Source organism: Varroa destructor, unplaced genomic scaffold (genome assembly GCF_002443255.2).
Source record: "Varroa destructor unplaced genomic scaffold, Vdes_3.0 BEIS01000001.1, whole genome shotgun sequence".
In the NCBI taxonomy this organism is placed as follows: Eukaryota; Metazoa; Arthropoda; class Arachnida; order Mesostigmata; family Varroidae; genus Varroa; species Varroa destructor.
This window is the reverse complement of record NW_019211454.1, coordinates 44,021,112-44,045,515: the sequence shown is the minus strand read 5'-3', so window position 1 is coordinate 44,045,515 and position 24,404 is coordinate 44,021,112. Positions and strand designations below refer to the sequence as shown.

At 43.5% G+C, this 24,404-nt stretch overlaps 1 protein-coding gene and 1 long non-coding RNA gene across 6 annotated transcripts in view; one reads left to right on the top strand and one right to left on the bottom strand.

Annotated features, from left to right (window-relative positions):
• The window catches only part of LOC111245982 (uncharacterized), an 88,112-nt gene that overhangs the window by 61,627 nt on the left and 2,081 nt on the right, over positions 1–24,404 (bottom strand). The window contains exon 1 of one of the 5 annotated variants that reach the window (XM_086993414.1): positions 2,472–2,496. The exons of the other annotated variants lie outside the window; for them this stretch is intronic. The gene's annotated coding sequence lies outside the window, so the exon portion shown is untranslated. Of the gene's footprint in view, positions 1–2,471; positions 2,497–24,404 lie in introns of those variants that run through there. 5 annotated transcript variants of the gene reach the window in all.
• Positions 18,218–24,244, top strand: LOC147758687 (uncharacterized). The gene is made up of 2 exons (XR_015319375.1): positions 18,218–20,485; positions 21,063–24,244. It is a non-coding gene; the product is annotated as an uncharacterized LOC147758687 (long non-coding RNA).

The window sequence follows — 24,404 nt, the reverse complement described above, 5'->3', positions numbered from 1 at the left end:
AGGCGGAAAGATATAGCTGAAAAGTGCGAACACTCAAAACGAAGGTTCTCCTGAATCCTATACTAACTGTCTTTTGTTTTGGTATTGCAAATCTTAGGGACACGTTATGATTAACCTAGATTCGAACTCGGACAGAGACGCATGGGTCGATTCGTGTTGAAAACCAGCCGTCTCTTTTATGGAATGGCCAACGGCGATGCTGGATGTAAAACTCGAAACGAAATTAAGAGTAACTGAAGTATCGTTTTTGATCGAAATAGATTTTCGGATAGGCGCAGCCATGGCTTCAGTTTTGTTGCACTCAGCATGAATATATCAAAGTTTAATGTTTACATACTAACGACAAACTCTTACAAATTAAGCGAAACCAACAAAAAATACAAAGGGGTCATAAAAAGTAGCAGAGATGGGCAAGGTAGAACGTTTCACTTGTTATATGCGAAGAAACCATGTCGTTTCTCCTCACAGACAGCCAACCAAAGAAGAAAAATGGACGAATGAAAACTAAATTATGAACACGCTTCACGGATGCTCCTTGATGATTTTCGCAGATTTATTTAATATTTAGAGTTCTGCTGCAGCTTTTTTACCGATATTTTTGGCTGTACGGCGATTTTTTTTTAATTATTTTTAATGGTATCTTTTTGCAAGCAAATACAGTTTCGAGTTTTACGTCGAGCATTGCCGTCAAGCATTACTTCAGACGGCTCGTGCCCAGCACGAAATGAAGTGTATTTACGCCATAAGTTTAGCAAGCGAACACGTTACTTACTAAGCGATTACGGAGACAGGGGAAGTATTTCTACCCATACAAAGGTATGATGATAGTAACTGTTCGGCAAAAATATGTTAATCTCCATATACGGTCACGAGGACGATACAGGATTCCCCGCTATGCACTTATCTGAAAACGATCAGATAAGGCCACCACCAACTAATTGACTCCAGCCTACAGCTAGTATGCGAATTAAGTACTACTCATTGCGACGATGCAGTGAAGATAGATATAGTTCCCGAGCTTCTTCATTCATCCGCATCATCATTGCCTGGCGTCGCCGAATCGAATCCATTCTGTCATAGTACCGCGAAGAATCATCGCGTTCGCGCTCACCTTTACACATACAGGGGAAAAGGGAAAACGCTATATCTGCCGAACATGCTCCTTGAATTAGCCGTCAATACTGTATACGGGAAGCGCGTACGCGTAGAAGTTTGCAGATCAGACGATATTCTTATGCTAAAAGGTCGACGGCGGACGCCACTGAGACGCCACGTTGTGCTATCTACGCTCCGATTTCGCACCCCTCCGCAAAGGGCGCGTGGTACTCCCTATACGTGTTGCCATCGTCAGTTAAAATCATTGGTGTTGTTGTTGACGTCACTATTGTCGCCGCCGCCGCCCTTAAAGGCTTTACGTTGCCGAAGTAACTAGTCCAGTATTGCCTTGCCCCATCATGAACCCTTGGTGCTACTGCTACTGAACGGTCATATTTTGCATAGTTAAGACCCGACATTTCAGGATCGCAGCTAATAGGTCCTGGCGTGTAGGCACTGGCCAGCTGGTTGGCTATCGGGCTTTTTTATCCGCTTCGCGAATAATATCTCTGCTAGTTCAGTTTTCTAATGTCAATAACTCGCAGCAGCGTGGTGATTTAAATATTGCTCTCATTGATATTGCTAGCGCTGGATCAACGATCGCATACACACAGATAATGTAGAACGACGTTTATATCCAAGCGTATCAGTATATTGCATAACGATGACCAAATTCTTCTAATAAAAGCATATATATATATATGATCTAATTGAATAGTAGTAGTCTGTTCGTAAAAATGACTAGTAAGGTACAAAATTTAGCTAGGCGTTCCGCTCTAGTTAACTCCAACTGTTGTTGCTGCTGCTGTATTCTCATAGCGCAAGAATAGTTAGATTCCGTGAAAGGACCGGATATCGTAGACCGGGGCCAAAGCCGGCGGCCCCAACGTTGACAACATTACCTGGAGCACGATGAACATTGCGAAAGGGCAGATTTCTATAAATCTTCATAAAAATGTGCTGACGACAGAAAGGAGCTTCGTTATTAGAATTATGTTAACGTATGAGCATACCTACATTTAGGTTTTCCTCTTGTTTTTTTTGGATAGTCGTATGCGCAACTCTGCGCCTGTGCATTCATCATACACTAGCGTAAATAGCGTTATCAGTTACAACACTTACTGTAACTAGCGGTAAAACAAGTCTCGTATAATTCTATTAACCAATAGATACGGTGCCGTCGTGGTTAGTAATTCAATTTCAGAACTGTCTACGCAATAGTCATATCGGTAGAGTAGTAAAAAAACAGAAACCCGTATCCTTTTGGCTACATTATTGACAATGGGCTTGGACAACGTATAACATGTGTAAACGAGGCGGAATAATATACGCAACTACATCTAGCCCAATAAAAATCGCTTGATGTTGATCTTTACCTTTCCATGTTAGCGCCCAGTACTAATGACGATCAGCATTAACTGGATGAACCAATATTACATCTTTGAGTAACGTCACTTTCACCTTCGGCGGTCTGCCTGATCAGTTTCTTCACGCGATTTCTCGGTTACAGATCACTGTTTGTCTAGCAGTGACTACGATCGGGATCTCATTATAACAGCAATGATCACTAGGTAATTCTTCCTGTCATCCATCCGCATATAGAAGTCTTAAGACCTCAATAACGGGTGACTTGCATATTCCTCCGTTTCTGTAGACGTAATAAAAGTATATATATATATATATATATATATATATATATATATATATATTTCAATGCAACGTTTCTGCCATGGCAACTGCACCGCTAACATGAAATCATCAAAATATATTAAGATATAATGCCCCAGTGTAACAGACTAATTCTATTCGTTCGAGTTGTTATATTATTGAAAGAGGTTAATAGTAAGAGCTATAATCGTTACTTCGCGGAGCAAAGTTCAATCATTACCATTCTATCTGGTCAACGAATCAACCAGGCAGAGCTCAAAAGCGTCAGGTATATGGCCACCTTCACACGGATACCCACACACGCAGATATAGGGAAACACAGACAATCGTAGCCCGAGGCCGATGATTACCTTAATAATTACAGCGCAGGACGTCACATCGTTAACATAAGAATCGGCATATGGCGGCGCCTCAGCTTCATGGACGCTGGCAAAAACGCATACAGTTTTGGAACAGCTACAGAACTGAGTACGGCAGAGTGATAAGTTCAGCGGACTTCATTGAAAATGCTTTTCTGTGCCCGCGACCTTTGATGCGTTGCTTCTCTGCGTTTTTATCCGCTTTGTCCCTTCCGGTCCCGCATACTTTTGTTAAATAAAAATCGTGTTACAAGGAAGAGCATTCAGCAAAGCGAGAAATTGATTGTTATTTAGGAAACGTGCTTCTCCTATAGAGCCTATATGGCTGTATGGAACGTGTCAACGCATCGACTTAGTGGCAAGCAATGCGTACCATAGAATCGTGTCTATGAGTTGTGGCTGCGCATAAAGAAGTTTGCCAAAGGTTCACTTTTACTTTTAGCATGCTTACAGATTAGATAATTAATGACACAGATAAATAAACAGGCGCGTTGCTTCATCCGATCACTTCTGTCGTACGATATGGACGCTCAACGTCTCCGTGTTATTACTCAGGTCTAAGCGGAAAGGCATTGCGGTTTTCAGGTGTATTGCAATAACGACGACGACGGCAGTGGCAACAATGGGAAAATTGAACTCCAACAACAGTAACAGTCGCTACCAGCCTCACTAGAACAACAACAACAACTCGAAAAAGGGTCGTTACACGTAAACGAATAACATGGGTAAAGTTCCTCTATATTGAAGAAAAAAGAACCGTAGAAACTCACACTTTGATATGAAGGAGCTATATGTCATTGCTGATCAGGCTCTCGTTTGGATACCATGGGCATTGTCTCCCACCGCAAAGAAGACCTCATCTGCTATATACACGCATGCGTACGATGCGTGCGAACACGCAGTTGAACCAATAGATAAGTAGATATATTACCTTCAAGCATAGATAAGGCTACCATGGCACAATGCATATGGCGATACGCAACAAGGCGAAAAATTCTGGGAAGCATCTGCCTACATCAATCGACAGAACAACGTTCGGGGCTAGATCCCCCAGAGACAGAAGAAATAAGAGTTACATATGTGTATATCACTGTATGTACGCATAGCCTAAAAATTCACAATGGAATGTAACGATCATTACTTGTGGTTTCCAGGGCCACGCACCGTACAAATATAAATGACAACATATAGAAACTGAGACCGTTTACACAGCTGTCGTAAGCCCAATGATCGTGGACGAATGGGCGACCCCGGAACAATGCACCGGATATCACACAGAAGAACATCTCTGTTACCTGTTTGAATGTAAGCTATTCGAACGTTTCTGTGAACTGAGACCAACTGACCGGTTGATAACTGTTCATAGATACAACGGGATCCTAGAAACAATGGTAAATCCTTCTTTTTTTTTTCTTTTATTTATAACATGTTCAGCAATAAGAATAATCGAAAAAAGAATATTTTTCTTTTCTATTTTATTTAATTGATTCAAACTATACAAATGAGCAAATATCGTGCTTTGCTCTGAAACCTTCTGTAGTAGCATCTATTTATTATTGATGCCAAAACAACTCAAGGTCCCAATGAAACGATAAAGCGATAAATTACCTACGATAAAGAGAATCTTATTGGATTGGCCACATTGGCTTGAAGAATATAATAGGTCCAGGATCGACGTCACAAAAGAAAAACATGTAAGCCAAGTAGGCTTGTTTCGTAGGTCATGTACTGGCGGGTGAGCTTAATGCTGAAATTGCGTTTAACGCTTTTTTCACTAGCCTCAGCATAACTTCATTTGTAAATGGTAGCCAGCAGACGGTTAATTACTAGAACACGTTGATTGATCAGACCGATTTGTCGCACTTTTATACCCACGTTACGATAGGTACGGGCGGTAGACGAAAAACTGACGTCTTTATAGAAGCCTTCCCACAAGAACTATTGCTATTACGATGGCAGGACTACGTCGTTTTCCCAGAGTCGAAAGTTACTATCGGTTTTCCTTGCTGTCGTTTTCTGCGATTGGATCGTTGTGAGCTGCTGCTTGTTGATATATTTTAAGTAAACGTGCCAAACAGTGATCGCATGCCACATACATAAGTATAGATACTCATAAAGTTAACGGCAGCAGTAAAACGATTTAATGAAAAAAAAAGAGATTCAAACAAGAAGTGAGAACGAGAAGTCTGTTTACGTTCAGTAATTATTGTCTACGTTCTGTACCCATCATCGTGTCATGCTGTAACCGATTACGCAAACACAGGAAAAAACACGGAAAACCTGCCGCAAATTCGGCAGGTTTTGACTGTCAACAAACGATCTCCGTCGGTATCTGTCAAGTGTCTGCATATATCTCACAAGTAGACGATTACTATTACGCATTGAATGCTGCGTGGGTACGTGTTACAAGAAGATAATATTTCTTTCGAAAATTATCTTTTCACTCTTTTTTTTTTTGTTCATTTTGTTACTCCTTTACTGTATGTTTATGCTGTACATTCAATGTTATCTTCATCATAAGCCTTATTTTTCATTTAAGTGTCCACCCGTCCGACCGTCCGCTTTCATGTATTTCAGTCTATTTTTGCTTTCTGACTGCAGCCGTTACCGCTGCTTTTGGTGCTGGTAACGACATATAACAGTAGACCCACGGTATAGTCATTTGCTAGATAATAACTATCATTTGTTGCGTGGGTATTTTAATTCGTACTGTGCCACCCTGGAACACAGTGCCCGTCTAATGATCGTAGAAAGATAATGGTTGCTATTATGATTAGGGTAATGTCCAAAGCCAAGAAGACAAGGCCCATCAAAACAGAGCGCTGATTACTTTCTACGATATGTGTATGCATTGTATACATATATAGAAGCGCGAGGATCTTCATTATGCAGATATTTGCGACGTACGTTCGTTCGCATGATGATAGTAAATCAGTAAGGAAAAAAATGCAAGCACTACTTAAGTGTAAAACTTCGATGTTCATGTAATGTTCAGATGGGGGCAGGAGAAGCGTAGCAGACGAGGGCAACGACGACGATGATGAGCTGCTGGGCGTCACAACGCGACGTCGATTCAAACTATTTCGTTTCGCCAACTATTTATGTGCTGTACATGGTTCAAGCATAAGCTCCCAAACTGTCTGGCATTATTAAGTTACGCTGGCGGCCGGCCATGTGCAAATATGATTTATAGAACAAAGAATTCATCAAAATCGTTTTCGTGGATTTCGTTCATTCTATGCACGAGCCAGCAACGCGGAGCGTGTCGATTAATCGTCGCCGGACCAAATGCTGACAAGCTTATCTCAGTTTTCGTAATGTGATGTATACGTGATGATGAGCAAAGCCACCGAACTGTTCGCTACCAAAGGTTCGCAAATACGTACCAGCGTAACTGTATCAGTGTAGCTTCAGGATACATACTTAAGAACGCCTTAGCGAAAATCTCAAGATACCTTATCACTGCTATGCCATTCTTCCGGCTTGTCGATGGTGACACTTGACCCAGCCTATATCCTGTCTCTCAGGACTGTCGCTACAATCATTAGTTAATAAGCCGCCCTGGAACTCGTTGGATCTTTGTCCTTAAAAATGATCACAGCAGAGTGGCTCTGACCTCCTTTTTTGCAATAAATGGTGATTGGCGATATATCTGCACGTTCATGTGTAATGTTTCCTTCAACGCTTGATCTTCTGTAATATGTCGGAAATCGTGTTGCTGAAAGCTTTATTGACGGCAGGTGACAACTCAGTAGTCATTGTGCTCACCTGACGCTGTCAACAAATGACGCAGATGTAAGCATATGCGAATATCATACCACTACAATAGTGGATAGTTGAAGAACACTCGTAAAGCTTTTGTTGGCATCATATGTTGAAACTTTGTAACAAGATGAAACTTACCCTTGACACGTTCCTTCCAACGTTTGCTTAAAGTAGATTGTATTGATAATTAACTTTGATTATCAGCAGAGCGGTCGTGTAATGTGTATACGGCTATTCTGTAATATGTAATAGTATTGATATGGTATTTGAGTAGTATTAATATGTGCTGCATTTTGGGAGACTATGCTAAGGCAGCGCGGCTTTTACTCAAGATTATACATGAATATTCAATACTATCTGTTTAGTGGATGGCCGGAAATACTAGTCAGTCATTATAAAATGTATCAATAACTATTCCAGTTTTCTTTTTAGTGTACCCTGTCCGCGACCCATATCCAGCGTAAAAAGTCTACTGTACAACTAACTAGACATCTAATTTCAAGAATAAACTGTACACCGTAATTTCGTTCATTTTCATTCACTGGCTTTCATGTTTTCTCCATCAGCTGTATCTTTTATTTATATATTTTGGCCATATTCCTCTAGACTATGCCCAAACCACTGCTGTCTGTAGCTGTTTCACTGAAAATCAGCGCCGCGTCGAACGCCAACATCAAATGCTGCCCCGTTTCTACGTAGCCTACCGGTATTCGTCATAACGGCAGAAGAAGTTCTTACAAACTTCATTGAGGGTATAGGAACAGCATGACGGGCGTCACTGGTGCGTTACAGTTATTGTCTCGAAGGCAAAGCAGGCGGAGTAGGTAAACCCCTGCCGTCTTCGTTGTCAACATCGCCGCCCAGGAAACGAAAGTGGCGGTGATGGAGTTAGAAATAAAAAAACGGGATCATTGATCGAACCGCAAGGCACTCGTACTAGCATCGTCATCAGCAGTGAATGGGTAGTGCTGGAAACGCAGCGACTCTTGTTCCATGGGCTAAACTTGCTTTTTCTTCTCACCCAGTCGGGACTGCTGGCTGTCGCTGCCGTTGCTGTAGCAACAATCCCTAAATGTTCCGGCCAGGGGGCAGCCAGGCGATTTTGACGATTTAGAACTTTTCGTGCCTACCTACGTTAACGACAGGCGGCCTGGGCGGGTTGACTGTTCGCTACCTTGTCGCCCAATTTCAATGTCCTCCTGCTGGGATAACCTAAAAGCATCGTTCGTTACTGATAGCATTAGCAGCAGTGACAACTGGAAAAGTATATGTTGTTTTCTTCTACTGCATATGGAGAACGTATACGCTAGCAATTGTCGTTCCTGCTACCTTTCGTCACTGCGTACGCTGTATTCGTCTTGTGTGATTGTAATCTATCCAATTATATGGGGTGTCAATCCTCTACTGAGTCATGCATCTATCTTTCTAGTCGCGTTGTATCTTGTCCTGTGAAACTTTGCATGTAATCTCCTGCTATTATTATTGTATTAATAAACATAATAAAAGTCTAGCAAAAACCTTACTAGTCGCGATAGGTTAGCAGGTACATCGCGCCAGCGTAATTATCGCTAGCACAGGCATAATCGGTTACCGGAACCCCATACTGCCTGGCTGTTGTAGCCGCACCGTTATGTTGAATGATTTACCACCATCGTTACTACTTATATCGTTGTTACCGTCACCAAAAGAACGCACTGTTCCTAGTTACATGGCAGTCAAGCGAACTCCTCGTGTACGCTACTTGCGTAATCGATTCTGTCAAAAGAAATCTGCAGCCCTTAGCGCCAACCAGTTACAATAGTATCTGCACAAAATAGCCAATCAAGTATTATAGTAGTAATAAACCACAGTTGAATTTTGGCACTGTATAAACATAACAAGCCGCGTTACATTGTCGGCGGATGGTGCCACGACGACCATGTTACTACGACAGCGGACAAGAGCAATTCATGATGTGCTGTTCGTCTGGGATTGGCGGGGTGCTGTCAACAAACGTGTTCGAGTTAGTTCACGCAATGCTCTTTACTGTATGTAGACGCACTCTGTCTGTGTATTCCAATGCGGCGTTTCAGTCAAGCCGATAATCTGCCAACGTATCACGACGTGCCAGTGATCAAACCCATTTCTTTCATTTAGCCACCTGCACCGAACGGCAAATCGATCTGAGAGAGATAATATATATTCCATACCGCAGCAATAGCAGTGCATATAATACGTAAACAGGTAGTCATTATCAAGTCTACATACAAGATGAGACCACATGTTACCCTAATTGATATGTACGAGTTGGTATGTGCGTGCGTGTCTGGCTATGTATGTCTGAAGATCCCTTTCTAAGCGTGGCTCTTGCTTTGGCGGGAAACCAGCAGGGTGATTTTCAGACCGGGTTGACCAATAAGCTCAAGGATGAATAAGTAGTGAGTATAGTTTTGGCTGCAGCGTAATATTTATAGGGAATAAATTTGGCAATACTCTTTCGCTGTCTCACGACTCACTGTTTAATTAGCAGCTGAGCGAGAAAAACATAGATCGTCCAGTGCGCGACCTTTGTTATGCTTTAATAGATAAACACCAATCGTAACACATAGGAATATTCATAAGAGTTGAGAGTGATGGAAAAAGAGGCGATCAATCATGAACGCCAATCAGTAATCATTGTCTATCAGCAGGCAACATCAATGTAGTTGTAGTTAGCACGCTGAGCGTCACAGAACAGAGCAGTCACCTCGGATTGATCGATTTTTAGTTTTCTTAGGGTTTTGGGGCGGCAGAAGAGTTCACAGCAGTTGGTGTGGGGTCCCTAAGTCGCCGCCGCGTTGCCGGGGTCGGTCAGTGCGCGGTACGATCTGATCCGATGTTAGGCGACCGTGAACCCAAAAGCCCGTAGCAGCGATTGCTGGCGATCGTGGCGCCAATTGATTGCTGGCGGCGCCATAACGGCAAGCCACTATGATCCGACATCGGCAACAGCAGAAACGGTGATATGAACTGTATAAGTGGTGTCGGCAGCCGATATTGACGGTCAGCTGAATACGGCCCAAAGAACAACACCAGCCACGGCACGATTTGCAGTACATAGGCTGATCAGATAGACGATGAGCGTTGGGGATATGGCGCTTACGACGAACTATGCTACTGGCCAGACTTACCGGCTTCGTTGCCACTTAGGTTGCTTTTACAGTTACTCGGACTGCGGTGCGCTACGCGACTCACTGGGGCATGATCGTGGGTCGCGCGCCAGACGAGTGGAGTAGGTCTCTGCCCGTTTGGCCACAGCGACCGAAACAAATAAACTGGGGCCTATGAATGAGTGATTTAATGTGTAGAAAAGAGTAAGCTAGTCTACGCGATACGCCATACGGCAACGCCGCGTGCTTATTGATATAATAATGGAGCTTAAACACAAACACGCGGACCAGTCTTTTTTCTGAGAACGACTGCTTATATAAGCCGCCACCATCGCCAATTTAAGCTATGAAACATAGTGACAGCCTGAGGCCAGTCGAGAAAGAAAGATCAAAATAAGTGGATACTCATAAGGCTCATGAGATGAGCCTCATCAATTTGAGATACGCTGGTTACCCTGAACAAACCCTAACTAATTTTTACTGAGAGCGAAGATGATGGCTTTGAAGTTTCGAGGTGGTTCTGGCGGCAATAGGCGGAGTGATTCGAATTAGTCTTATAAAATTACCGATAACGGCGATATTGACTACTTGGAAGTGGCGGTAACGGAGATAATTTACCCTGCAAAGCTATTCTGCTTGTATCCGTAGTATATACTGCAGTTGCTGTAGCATTTGAAAAAAGAATGTTTTGAAAAAAAGGCATCAAAAGTAGCAAATAACCGTAATGCCGTAACACCGTTTGCCTAGGGGCGGTAAGCTGAACCCGGGAATTGAATGTACCCAGAAGGGGAAATCAGCAAAGGTATTGTTAAACCAATACCATATCGCTCGGACGCCTGAATAACGTTACATAAGATCACTAATCATTCAACTGCTATGCTTATGACGCTTTCAACAAATCGCTGAACCGTTACAGCAGATGCTTGCCTGCAATAAGTGTACACGGTGATGCAAAAAGTTATTGATATACGATCATACTAATCGCAGTGTGTTGAATCAAAACCAATTCAACACGTCAAATAAATAAATACACGACACGTTACTTCAACATATTTTCGTCCAGCAAGCACCCATCGATTAATCTTTTTTTCTATTATAAATGTATATTATCTACTATAAGTACAAAACGAGACGAATTGTTAACTAGATGCATTTTTTTTGCAAGAATGACTCGACAATAAGCAGTGTCTCAAACGAATCCCTGAATTTCATTTTCTCCCAACTTCGCGTGAAGCGAGGAGTTTTCTTAGGCATAATCTTATTACGGGTAATGATTTTCCTTTGAAATAATATAGATCGCTATTTGCGCCACAAGGTTCTGATTGTCTAGATCTTGTGATGCGTTGCTAGCTGTATCGTCCGCGTTGGAGTCAGCCAAATCATATCAGCATGCATCAATGCAAAACTGTATGGCAATAGATTTAGTGATTGCTCAATTACCTGCATAGAGGCACAGTATTCGTTCAACACGAATTAAAGAACAGCCCCTCATTACGTATCATATAGAAGTTAGCCTTACGATTCTATTGTGTTTTTGTATCTTATTCATAATAGACGATGTCTGGCAAACGAACTGTTATTGCGTCTGCCGTTTTGCTGTCAAAAACTGTGAACGGGTAGCGGCAGGCGGACCGATAGCATTACTATTTCTTGTAAATGCACATCTAATAAATAACCTTGTACCAACGTTGTTCTTATTGTTTTAGCTATTCGAACAAACCGTAACGAAAATTTCTTTCTGCTCGTCATCGACCGGGTTTTCCACTGTCTGTCTCAGGCGACCCCCGCACCGACTTGCGAACGCTGATCACTATATTATCGTTAAACGAACGTCGAAGCTTTGCTTTGCGCCGCATGTAACCAAGATCCGTGGCAAAATAGAAGGCTGCGGGAATACGATAAAAGTTGGTCGTTTGACGTTACAAGTGACAAAAACTCCGTGGTCTCGACGCGTTCCTAGCATTGTTTAGACATGTTGGTTTTGCATCGGCGGTGCAACAATAACCGCAGGTGACTCCTTTTCGAGAGAGGACTACTCCCAGCGAGTAGGGAAAAACCGTAACGAGTACGAGAACGGCATTATTTATTAGTGGCATTACTATGTTCTGTAATAAGCAAGCTCGACTTGTCTTCGGTAAAGCGCGACTGTGTCCTCTCGTCTCCGGATGGTTAAATGCAATAAGCGTTCGATATCACTGAGGACAGCACCAGCTGTAGTAGTAATGATCTGAGCACATGAAAATGAACTTTTCTTCTCCCAATGCCTGCTACTGCTGCCTCGTTTCTATATGTGACAATGACGCTGACGGCATCGTTGTTAACCTCTAAATCGTTTTCGATTCCAGTACTGCTACTAATGAGCTTCAGCAAGGTATCCAGCTACGGGAAGGGTCGTCTAAGATTCTCTTGAAAGTGACAGGAGCGCCAGCTAATGCCGACACGCCCTACTCAATTGTTGCACTCCTCTCTAGCGGTGTCGCTGCTGTCGAATACCGATTGCAAAGGTAGTAAACACAGCTCCGGCAATAAAGCCAGCGACGTTGATTGCCGCTAGCAGCAGCAGCAGCAGCGACAACATTTCAACTTTCCCCCTTTTGCTTGCTGCACGAACAGCTGCTGCTGCTGCTGCTGCTGCTGCTGTTGCTGTTGCTGCTGCTATTTGGTAAATTTCAGTCGTTTGTTTGTCAGTCTTGATCATCTGCTGCGACTAACGCTGATAGCATATACATGTGTCGCTAGCACACAGGTACAAACACACGCACGAGACGAGTGAACGACTGGACTACGCGAGATGACATTGATGATACGATCAACCGGCTTCCCGTAATCTGTAGGTCAGCGTTGTTCTGTTTATGTGTAGGGGAATGACTTAACATAGAGGATTTGAATTTTCTTTTTTGTTGCTCACTTTTGGGTTGGCCACTGGCGCTGTCCATTGTTCTTGACGCTGTACGCCACGCATCTAGTGTCTCTGGCAGGCATATTATCACCATCATTATTCATATTGTGTATGCGTTTTTGTTTATTTTCTTGCTTACATATTCTGGACTATGATTGTTGTGCAGCCTGCAAGGCCGTTAGACTGTTGTCGACCAGACCAGCAACCGCTGTGGCGAGATTGGCAACGCAGAAAGCCCGGACGGACGATGATCAGAGCATATCGTACACAGAGATACATTTCTACCTGTGGATCTAGTCTACCTATACGGTTCCTTTCACTGTTTCCCCGCTGGCCATTTCGCTACTTGACAAGCTGGAAAACGCACCGTATTCCCTATGCTTGCATGAAGAATATATAGAATTTGTTGAAAAGAAAAAAAAGCGATTAAAAATATCAAATCGTTCTACAGTCGCCTTCTGCCAAACCACAGCTGTGCACCTACGGACACTAGCATACAAACTTTTTGCACATCATTCAGATCAGCTGACTTGATGGTGTAGCCCGCTGAGATACATGGCAGCCATTTAGCTTGTGACAATCGGTAAGACCAATACGGGATGAGAGGGTACACAAAATTAATTATAACACAATGAACATAACTGTGATTCTTTGATAAACGACACACACTGAAGATATTCATATGCAAAAAAGAAGGCTTCCGAAACGTAAATAGTATTATTATTATTATTAATATTATATTCAAGCGATCTCGACAACGACCAACCATTCATCGATATTCCGGTTTGTAACGTAATCGAATATAGATTATGACAAGCACGCACATCGTTGTGTATTGTTATAATAAATGATGATTATTTTTTTGCTTTTTTCCTCAAAAGAAATCGACTGATCACCAACCCCGCAGTAGCAGCTGCGTCAGCGCCAGCGCCAGCGCTAGCCTATTAAGTAAAATAGAATACACCGACAAAAACAGCAGTCCTAATAATGCCAAGAGCAAAAAAAGCAGCAAGTAAGGTAACGATCGTACGACGACCGGTAACATCGCCATCGGCATTTATTCGATATGATCACCTACCGGCATACGCGACAGCATAATGCCATCCGCCCTACTACCAAACGAGTGCTTTCCGTGTCGTTCAGACGACATTAGACGACTTCGAGGCAGTTCCTGTCAATGATGCTGCCGCCGCCGCCGCCACACTCGTTAGACTATTGTTCGGCGCCTCGATCGATCTGGCTGCAAGTTAGCAATAGGCCTTGCCTATTGCTTTCCTTTTAGTGCGCGCAACGAACATCGGTGATATTCGAGAAAGCTGGCAAATCCGTGAGTCAGTCAGTCTGTCTGTCTGTTCCATAGCTAGGGCGTCGGAAGGTAGCCTTTCGCTATGAGAGGCGACGCCCGCCAAGTCAAATTTCTACTAAAGCTGATCAAAACGCGGTTTCAGACATACCCATATCTCCATACGCATACAAACCTACATACTTAGATAGGTACACGGCGGTATAGAGAAAGCAAACACGGCGGTATAGAGAAAGGGCGAAAAACAACAAACGCTTAACTTACCACTCTGACCATGCGTGCTGCGTCCGTTTACTCGACATCTGGCTCTACCTGCTGTGCTCATTACTAAGACAGTTATCATTAAGATATATAATGTGATAGTAAAAACGTAAGTAATCATCTTCGTTAACGTAGCCTTGGTCGGATCTTAGTGCCTCAATTTCAAGTGCGACTGTCCTGCATAGTCCGCTACCAAGCGTATCCTCATTCAGGCATTATCAATTCATCGTATACAATTGAAAACACAGCGTGAAATGGAGAGAAAGGTAACTTAGTCAGCTACGTACGCGTTAATGGACCTATCTTGTATATCGTCTCAAATGAGCCCCCATTTCCCCGCTAGGCACGAAGTTTTTTCTCCGTACAAAGGGACCATATCGAAACCGACAAGATTCTATTCCAGCATAAGCCGCACACATCTACCCGCCTGTATGCCGCTGCGTTTGCCAGTCTAACCGACGACCTGTCTGTTGCTTTTGAGCTGAAAAGTAATGTTTATCGAAACATAGCGATATTGGCAACAACAGCACCAGCAATGTATATGATTAACGATAATCCGCAACGACAAAGAGGTGAAACATACTATAAGAAAGGTATAATGTTGGTTTCGTTAACTATAGCGGACCGCAGTTCAGCCTTTTCTGCCCAGCCCTACCGCTACTACGAATGCTGCTCTTACCGCAACATGTACAACAAAAGGTGTACATTTTTTTCGCTCTCCATCCGTCTCAATTAAAGCATCACAATTTTTTGCAATACTGCCATCGACACCATAGCCATCAGGGCCACTGTCGTCAACATCGTTTGAAATACGCGCCAACATCATATACAACAAAAATAGCGGCAGCAGGAAATACACGGGCGGCATCGGCTGTCGCGGCATTAGTAGGGCAATCCACAAACAGTTCGACAGATAGAGAAACGTTTCCATTTGTTTACCTGTCCGAGTGAAGGCAGTGGTGGTGGCCGCTGTTCGGCTAATCACCTTCGGCCGCCTGCGCGAATCTTCAAGTGTTGTTATGCATTGGTGACGTGTGTGTCAGTGCGCTCGTTTGCTTGCGCGCACTTCAACTACAGCGGCTTCGACATTTTTAGAGACGATGGTGCTTGCCGCATGCAGCTTGACGCATGGCACTGGCAAAACAGCACCAAGCAACAACAGCTCGAAGATGCTCAGGTGACTGCTTCTGCCCCTACCACGTCACGTGGCTCTCACGTCGAGCCACTTCGGAACTGACGATAATCCAAAGTCGAAGCAGCAGCAGCAGCAAAACGCTGCAATGCCGCCAAAGGTGAAAAGTGATAAAGAAAACAAAGTGAACATAAAAAAGGGGGCGGAGGGGAGGGGAGAGGAAAAGCGTCAATGGGCGCGGGGAAATTACAGTGATAAAGTTATCGCACCAGGGATAGCCGGGCCACTGGGAACGGCGTCGGTCCTAATGGCAACGGTGACGCCGACGTGACGTCGGACGAAAAGGAGAAGACCAACAAGGTTTTGTTGCTCCTGCTTGTAGGAGCAATTGCTATGGTTGTAATGCCCGTTACAGACTATAGCTGCAGACGAGAGTCGATAGCTGCGGCGACGCCTATAGCCAATGCCGCCACACGCGCAGGATAAAGCTACGTCAATCAAAGAAGTTCTTCGGTCAACTTCAGACCTGTATCGGCCTAAGCGAAACTTTGATGTCTAGACCGTTAAGCGACGAACAGCCGGTTAGATGGGGTACGACCAGTCCGGAGACAGATCCGGCGGAGTTACTAAAAAGAAGATCAATGCCACTGGAATGTATATAAACATTGAGAGATTTAATTTGGAGCCACTACCGAGTAAAGAGGTATCCGATGTAATCACCAAATGACCTCGGAAAATTTACGTCATTACAGTAGTGTTCGAGGGCAGTGGCGACGAAGGGAGGAATGACACGCTAGCACATGACAACCCTCCGAATCTTCAACTATATCTGATGACTTCCCTGTTGCGAACGGAAGCACTTACTTTCTGAGTGCTTACCATTGTTGATGCTTTAGCTGCAACCCAACCACAATAGTTCACACCATAAATAATGCTTCCAATGATTGTTTCAACTCGAATAACTCACTTATACGGGCCATCCGATTGAGGGCGCGCATTGCAGATCATAATTCCTGTTCGCTGCGCTGATACACGAGCTCATTTCTGTTTACTTGGTCTTAATTTATTACAGTAGGTGGCGACCAGAATAAGAATTTGCTACAATCTCAGTATTGATAACTCATACCGTAATTAATGTTTTACCTAACTTGTTGCATTTGGATATCCGTCTGGAACTTCAATCTGCTCTAGATTGTTCGTACTGAAATCAATTATCCAACTAGGTCGCCCACGCTTCTCGGGATACTGATTGTTTAAACGTACCCCTTTACGTAATCATGTAGGTCTTCGATGACTGGCCGTATGACATCGAACCCATATTGGAATGAACGATGAAATTGCACGCACCTACCTTTTCAGAGGGCCGCGAACCAGCGAAAGAAATACTTAAGCAGCCACCTATGCAGTAAGCCATTAGGTCCGCACTTCAGTGCTTAGCCCAATTTAGTTCAGGAGATTTCACACAAAACGAAGAACTAGATAAGGCCAACACAAATCGTCCTAGCACGCCGCCTTTATTCTTGGAGTACCCATTTTTTATTTGGTTATAAACAACTACGGTGACAACACCACAAAGAAATCTGTTTTGGTGTGCATCCTTCGTTTGTTACGAACGAATGGAGTTGCAAGAACAACAACGACGACGACGACGACGACGTCGCCGCCGCCGCCGTCACTCACTATAAGAACAACCATGTCGAAAAAGTCAGGTTAGTCGATTCTCAAAGCCAGAAAGTAAAGCGTGCTCGTCAGCTTTGCTTCGGTTTTGTAACGAGATGGGGAAGAGACTCTCTCTTTTTGACTTTCTATTCTGTACTGTCGGACTACAATGTGGTAGAACGAAAACGGCGATAAGGAGTACAGCCTCGCAGCGCCAATGTGCGACCCAATGCTGTTCCATCGTCCAGTGGCCGCGTAGAAAAGTGCAGAGCATGCATTGGTAGAAAGGGGGGTAACAGGGCCTCAAGCATATGTACGGCGTATCCGTCCACAAATGGCTGGGAGTGCCGATGGCCCAGTATTCGTCCATTCTACCTGTCTGTGTCTGTCAGTGGGGTTGCCGTACGGCCTTTTGTGATGCGATTGACGCTAGTTCACTTTTGTTAGCTAATAGTAATAGTAGTGCAAAGAAGACATGCATCACCATTTCTCGTCGTCCTTTGTCCTCATGCACGCTCGCGGCACGTTTAATTAGTCACTCACACATTCATTCAATACTGACTGGCTGACTACCAGTCACAGCACTATACTACCATGTTATCTGTCGACAGTGGGGCCTAGCAAAGGCGGCAACAAAATAAGCAAAATCAGCGCATTGCGTTGGTTAAATAAACCAGGCCAACCGAACTGAATAAACCTACCAAACTTATGCTCCCTACATTTTCCCTCTTTTCAGGATCCTAGTGGTCGTGATCTGCTGCAGGCTGATTCTACGGTTGTAGGCCCGAGTAAATAGATAGGCAACAGGCAAGCGACAAAGGCTAAGGCTGGTAGGTTGTTCTTAAATGCGTGTTGACGGCGACAGTAGCAGAACTATGCTATTTTGCTGGGTCTGGGTGTGGTGGTGGTGGCAGCGGCAGGACAGGCCTTAGGAGAACCACGATGACGATAGCCACAGTCAATATGCCTGATTAAGTTAGGCACACACACACGAGGAAGGCACGACGGAAAGACTGAGCAACAATAAGCGAATGAAAGGTGTTTGTAAAACAGGCCAAATGCATTCGAATCAAATTAAGCGAACGCCATCTCCTACTACTGAAAGCAGCCACTCGTCTATATAAATAGACTGAGCTTATCAAATACGCACGAAAAATAAACACGTTGCGTATAAGAAACAACGTTGCTACGGATAGTTTCTCTAGTACTTTGTTGGCAACATAAAATAGGCTCGACGAATTAGTTTACGGGCGTACCAAATGTCGCTAGTGTTTATAGACTAGTCCACGAGCTTGCTATTGCCTAATCGCTGTTACACTGTGGATGACTGCTAACCACTCGCCTGCCCTTCAATGCGTTTCGAGAAGATGGCCATATTATATTCTCTCTATGCAGAGTGATGAGTGTGGAACGCTTGCCACAGGTGAGAGGTCTATGGTTCGTGTATGAGCACGACAGATATACGTTGATGATTGATAGCTAACAGACAGATCTATCACAGGACTTATAATAGACACGTTATAGGATTGAGCCGTTATTCTTTTGGAGGATTTAAAAAACCGGAAGTAGGCAGTGATCTTCACGTCGCCGTTAAAAGTATTCGATGATTAATTATTATTTCAATTAGCTACTGCGTTCTATAACACGTACCCTACATATCGTGCGGTGTTACTATTTTCGTTACCACTCATCATCCAAGCCAGTCACAATCAGAGTATACGATTTCATCTGTTTAACGTTACATCTCAAGCACAACTTTTGCCATTTCCAATGTCGTGCCATCCCGCCATTATCATGCGGTTTTGTCGTTGTATCTAGTCATCGCGTATCGCAAGCCACTAAACAACAGTAGCAACGGCGATCCTCCAAGACGAAGTGAAGATGAGCTCAATAGAAAACAGCGTCGCGCAGCTAGACATTAGTGACGCCGTCAGCATCAGTATCAACAAATAACAGGACTGTATTAGTAGAAAAATAAAGGCTACTCAACACGATGTTAACTGTCACGGGTGTTTCGGCCACACGTCGTCATGTGTATGCCCATAGCCTGCGATGCCGGATGTGCATTCGCCTGTCAGTTTCTTTCTCTGCTACGCCGATAATAATTTAGAAGAAGGAGCGAGCCCTACAGCAGAGCAGTGTACTTCATTGGACTGATAATAATAATTTGCTAATATTGACGGAGACAGTGGTCTTGGGATAGCGTCGGCTCAGTCGTCTTCGCTGTCGGTGACTCACGTTGGAGGCGACAGCGACGCCGGTATTCGACGCCGAGGTGACAGTTGTCGGCGGTATCTCGATGTTCTTGTCTGCTTCTCATTCTTTGTTTGGGTAGGTAACAGAAACGAGTCATGATATGATACGAACATTAATACTGACATGAGAAACGGACGACGCGAATGGAAAGGAGTGCCACCCATGCGGTCCGTCCGACGGAGGGATCATAAAGCACACAAAAAGCAGCAGTGAAACGGTAACAGAACCCCATACCAATCCAATTAACAAGCGAAGGAAGACTAAGAAGAACAGTGTTAGAAATGCCGCTGGTGGCGATCGCTTCATCGTCGTCGTCGTCGTCGAGGCTCTTGATGGTAACGGCATGCCAGGCCGACGCAGCCCCCATTTTGCCGATCGATTTTCGGCCCATTAACTCCCATTGCTGCCGGCTGTAGCGAAGTGGCGGCAAAATCACCAACGCCATATTACCACCAACGCGGTATACACTAAGCAAGTCCTCGAAGTTGCAAGCAAAAAAAATGGAAAAATAAGCAGCGAAAATTTCTCTATAGGGACGACAAACACATCTTGTAATGGTAATCTGGCACGATCTTCATTGGCATCATCATAACCTGCATCAGTATGATGGAAATATGGCAGCCGGACGCGACATCGATAACTAATTGTAGGCCAAGCTCGTTCAGCGTCTTGGTATAGACAGCAACACGGATCCCGACAGGGATTGAAAACACATTCATTTCTGCCGGCTGGCTGACCGGCTTATCTATATCAAAATAATAATGGCAAACGAGCAGTGGACAGAGTCTAGAACGAAATGTTTCGTTCCCTTTTATCGTGTTTTTTTTTTCTAATGCTATTCTGAATATGGAACGACGGGCTACTCACTATTGTGGAACACCTAGATGATCTTTTAGATATAACCGGCTTGAAGATGTAACAGCGCACGCATACAAACATATGCATGCAACTTCTAAAGAGGTTAGAAACACAACTGGAGAATCGCGTACGCCTCGTGAGATTGTTACCCATGCACATACATACATACATACATATACCACAGGCGAGCACATTATAGATATATGACTCGTGCCAGCCATATTGTCAGCTCTACCGAGTCAAACAATCACGGTGAACGAAGATTTACTTCTCATACTCATTGGGGGATAGTTTTTGCCAGTCTAATTAATATCATATTTGGCGGTAAGCGTCAGCATTTCGACCCGCTATCGAATAATCTACCCACTGTACTATGTAGTGTGATGTAAAACAGATCAATCAACCATTTGCAAAGTTTGCTATTTACTAATAACCTCCTAAAGAAGTTTCGAGAAGGAGGAAAACCAACAATGCTCTTTGTATGATTTGCATTAGCTTGGTCATTTAGCATTTAACAGAAACTGTTCATTAAGTTACCCCCAATTCCGCACACTATTAACTTCTGCTTTCAATTATTAGGCTCAGCCATATTCAAGGAATAACTAGGACTTGATCAGCAGGGTTGTTGATTTGTCACAGCTGCGCCTAACCTGAAATCGATTCAATGACCTTCTTGTAGGTGTCATCTTTATGACGAAACGATGCTCTTAAGTCTGGGGAAGGTATCGAGGCGGTCAGACTGTGTTCCGCGAAAACCCATTCTGTCAGTGCGGCCGAATACGATCCGATTACATCGTATCCCAATTCATAGGCTAAGCCAGCCCCGTTAGCTTTCGTGCTCTAGTCCCCACGCTACACTACAGAACCGCTCAATCAGACAAATAAAGCTAGCCATAAATAACGCTAGCGACTGTCACCGGATGTGTTTGTAGAAGAGCATGCTACCATGTCGCGTTCGCCAATGAAGAAATGAGAAGAGGTGGGAGCGATCATTACATCACCCGATTCTTTTGGTAGCGTCAAGGTTGAACAGGACGGTCGACGATACCCGTCGCGTAACTCTCTCGATTAACAATTGATTTGAACAGCAAGATGATCATCGGAGATCATCACTCGTCCACGCAACACACAATCACGCGTCCACTTGAATGGTATGGCTTGCCACATCGCTCCCATTGACGGACGTACATGCCCGCAGTTGGCTAAACCGTAAAGCCATTTTTAAGAAGAAAAAATCCAAAAATACATGATACTGGGTGGGCTGAACCAGTTAGCTATGTACGACCTCCTCTAGGGCAAATGTTTTTTGTTTGTGAGAAAAAGTTCTAAATGGTTTATGCATAAGGAGCAAGATAAGTTGTCTGCTTTTTTTTTTTCTTAGTTTTTGGACTTCTTGAGATTACACGTATTTCCATCCATTTATACAATATGCTGCCTTCCGCTGAAGCCCGCTTTAAAATGTACTTAGCAAGTACCCGTCTAGGATGTTTATGCTCTTATCGTTTTATTGTCTCATGGGTCGCGGTAGCGCAGCAACTGATATCGATATGGTTTGCCTATATCAGTCTCCATCAGTGATGGTAGCAGAAACTCGCACGGTCACACTATCGATCACAGAAGGGACAACTTGGCACAATTAACAACAGTCCCATCAATAGAAGAGTCATCGTCTTCTCAAGCCACCAACGGTTAGGTTTGTCACGAGATAATAACGATCGACTAACGGCGAGTAAAAAAAGGGACGAAATGTTACAGAAAGAAAACTATATGCAGACACGATGTCAATATTAGAACATTATAGCGACTTTATCATCAAATGATGGAACGACCTGAAGTGGTCCGAACACGAATCCCCGTGTGAAAAGTACAAGGACGCCATGTCTAAATCAGGCGCCTTTCTGTCTACTGCCCCAAATAGATTGGTACAGAACATGTAAATTTCCGTTGATAGCGTGAGATGTCTTTGTTAAACCATGCATAGCATAACACGGAGAATATCTATAGCCATCTCTATATGAAATGTTATAATCTGATCTGACCAGAATGATTCGACCACACAATAAATGTCTAAAAAACTCAGTTCAGAACCAATATTGAATTTCGAGAGCTTTTTCTTGGGCTTAAAAACTCAGTCATGACTCTTTATCATTAGACTGATGACGAAAAATATCGTGATTTTCTAACAACCTTCCGGCGGCCGGAGGAGTCTGTTCGAAATAATAAACAGCAATATTTAAGACAGCAAGCCAACTGTATCTTTTAACAACAGCAACAAAAAAAATCCATATTGCTACAAAGTCCAGTGTTGCCCCTCAATATCTTTAATGGCTATGCTACGAGGTATTATAATAAAGTCAATGTGAACCATGCGTTATCAGCAACTTGACTTTTTACAAAATAGACAGATAGCCGTCCGAGGGCATCTGTGGCGGTTCTGTTGTTATTATTATTATTATATGTAACGTAAAACTCGTGCCTATGTATCCTAAGATGTACGTTTTGCTCGTAATCTCTTCAAGCGTTAAATCGATAGATCCATTGTTCTACGCCTTTGAAACATCTGAATATTTAATAATGCCCAAATAGAACGTTTGCCGTGCCCGACACCCTAGTTGCTTTCCGAACTGTTTATCCTAGTATAAAATTAATTTCCAATCACGTTCCGCTGTTTGACTTTCTTAACACGCTGAATGATTACAAAGACGGTTGCTTTGCACGCGTTACTTTAAGCAGATATCAGATCAAAACCGTGTGAGTACAACATAATTAACTATAGTTTGATTGTTTTTGATAAAAACACCATGCCTATTTGAGATGTGTCCTGCACAGGACCTATATCTTGCTCAATTTAGATTTGTCGTACAAGCTCTCCTTGGTAATATGCTGAGGTGCGTGCCATCCAATAATGCTAATCAGTGCCTACGAATAAATTACAGATACGCACCCGAACTATTTCAATCTTCATAATGATATTTTATCATTTACATCCGCCACTACCGTTGTAAACACATCGCAAATAGCATACGATTAACCGTCGTGGGTATCACAGATGCAAGTACGTACGTACGTACATCAGGATTAGTAGCTCGAAAGGATTCAGCTCCTACGGAAATCCAAATGCATTTCCATCGTTTCTCGACAAACAGTATTGAAGTCAACTTTTAACCGGCCGTCGCCATCGTTCAGAAACCCTTCGACCAGCGCACTTACACAGGCGGAGATAAATTACATGACAAAGAAAAGGGACAGCTTTTGATCGCTATATATTACAAGATCTCAGCAAAGCGCTATGTTATTGCCGCATCAAAAGAGAAAACACCTATTAAAATCTGCATTTGTATCTCCAACACACAGATATAATCCGCATGCGCAAAAGGTATTTGGATGAACATCTGGCAATTGCACCTGCGCAGGTTTATGTTTGTGTAGGTGATTACTGTTTTCGATCGCAAACGGTACTAGATCCCATGGACTAGTTATTTTGAAGGCTAAAATCAAGAAGATAGCTGCTGTGCGGAGGAAGAGGCAGGAAAACACGAACACCCCGTGAACTAAGACTCGAAACTCAGGGTCCAGGAATCTGCTCATACAGACGAGGCGTCAAGCTGCCATACGCCACGGTCGACCTGTACCGCTCGCGGTCATCAAGAAACGTTAATCTTTCCAGTCAGTGGATAAACTATCTATGAGTGACTTGCAGCTTCGTCCCATAATAGTTACGGTAGGAGTGTGCATTTGCAGATGTTGACTGCATAACTAGAGTTCACTGCCAGACGCCCGAGCGGATTCTTAGGTGCTCAAACGAGCGATACGACGAGGGTCCAAGTTTGACAGAATAAATCTTCCTGCGGAAATGAATTATGTTACCTTGTCTTCACTGCTCCATCTGCTTGTTTTATCTAGTCATGTACGATCTCGTAATACGATTCCATACGATATAAAAGCAGTAATACGCTGAATAGGTGGCGAGCGTGAGGATCACTCCTGTCTAAGATGTTCGGAAGGGCCGAAATAGAAATGA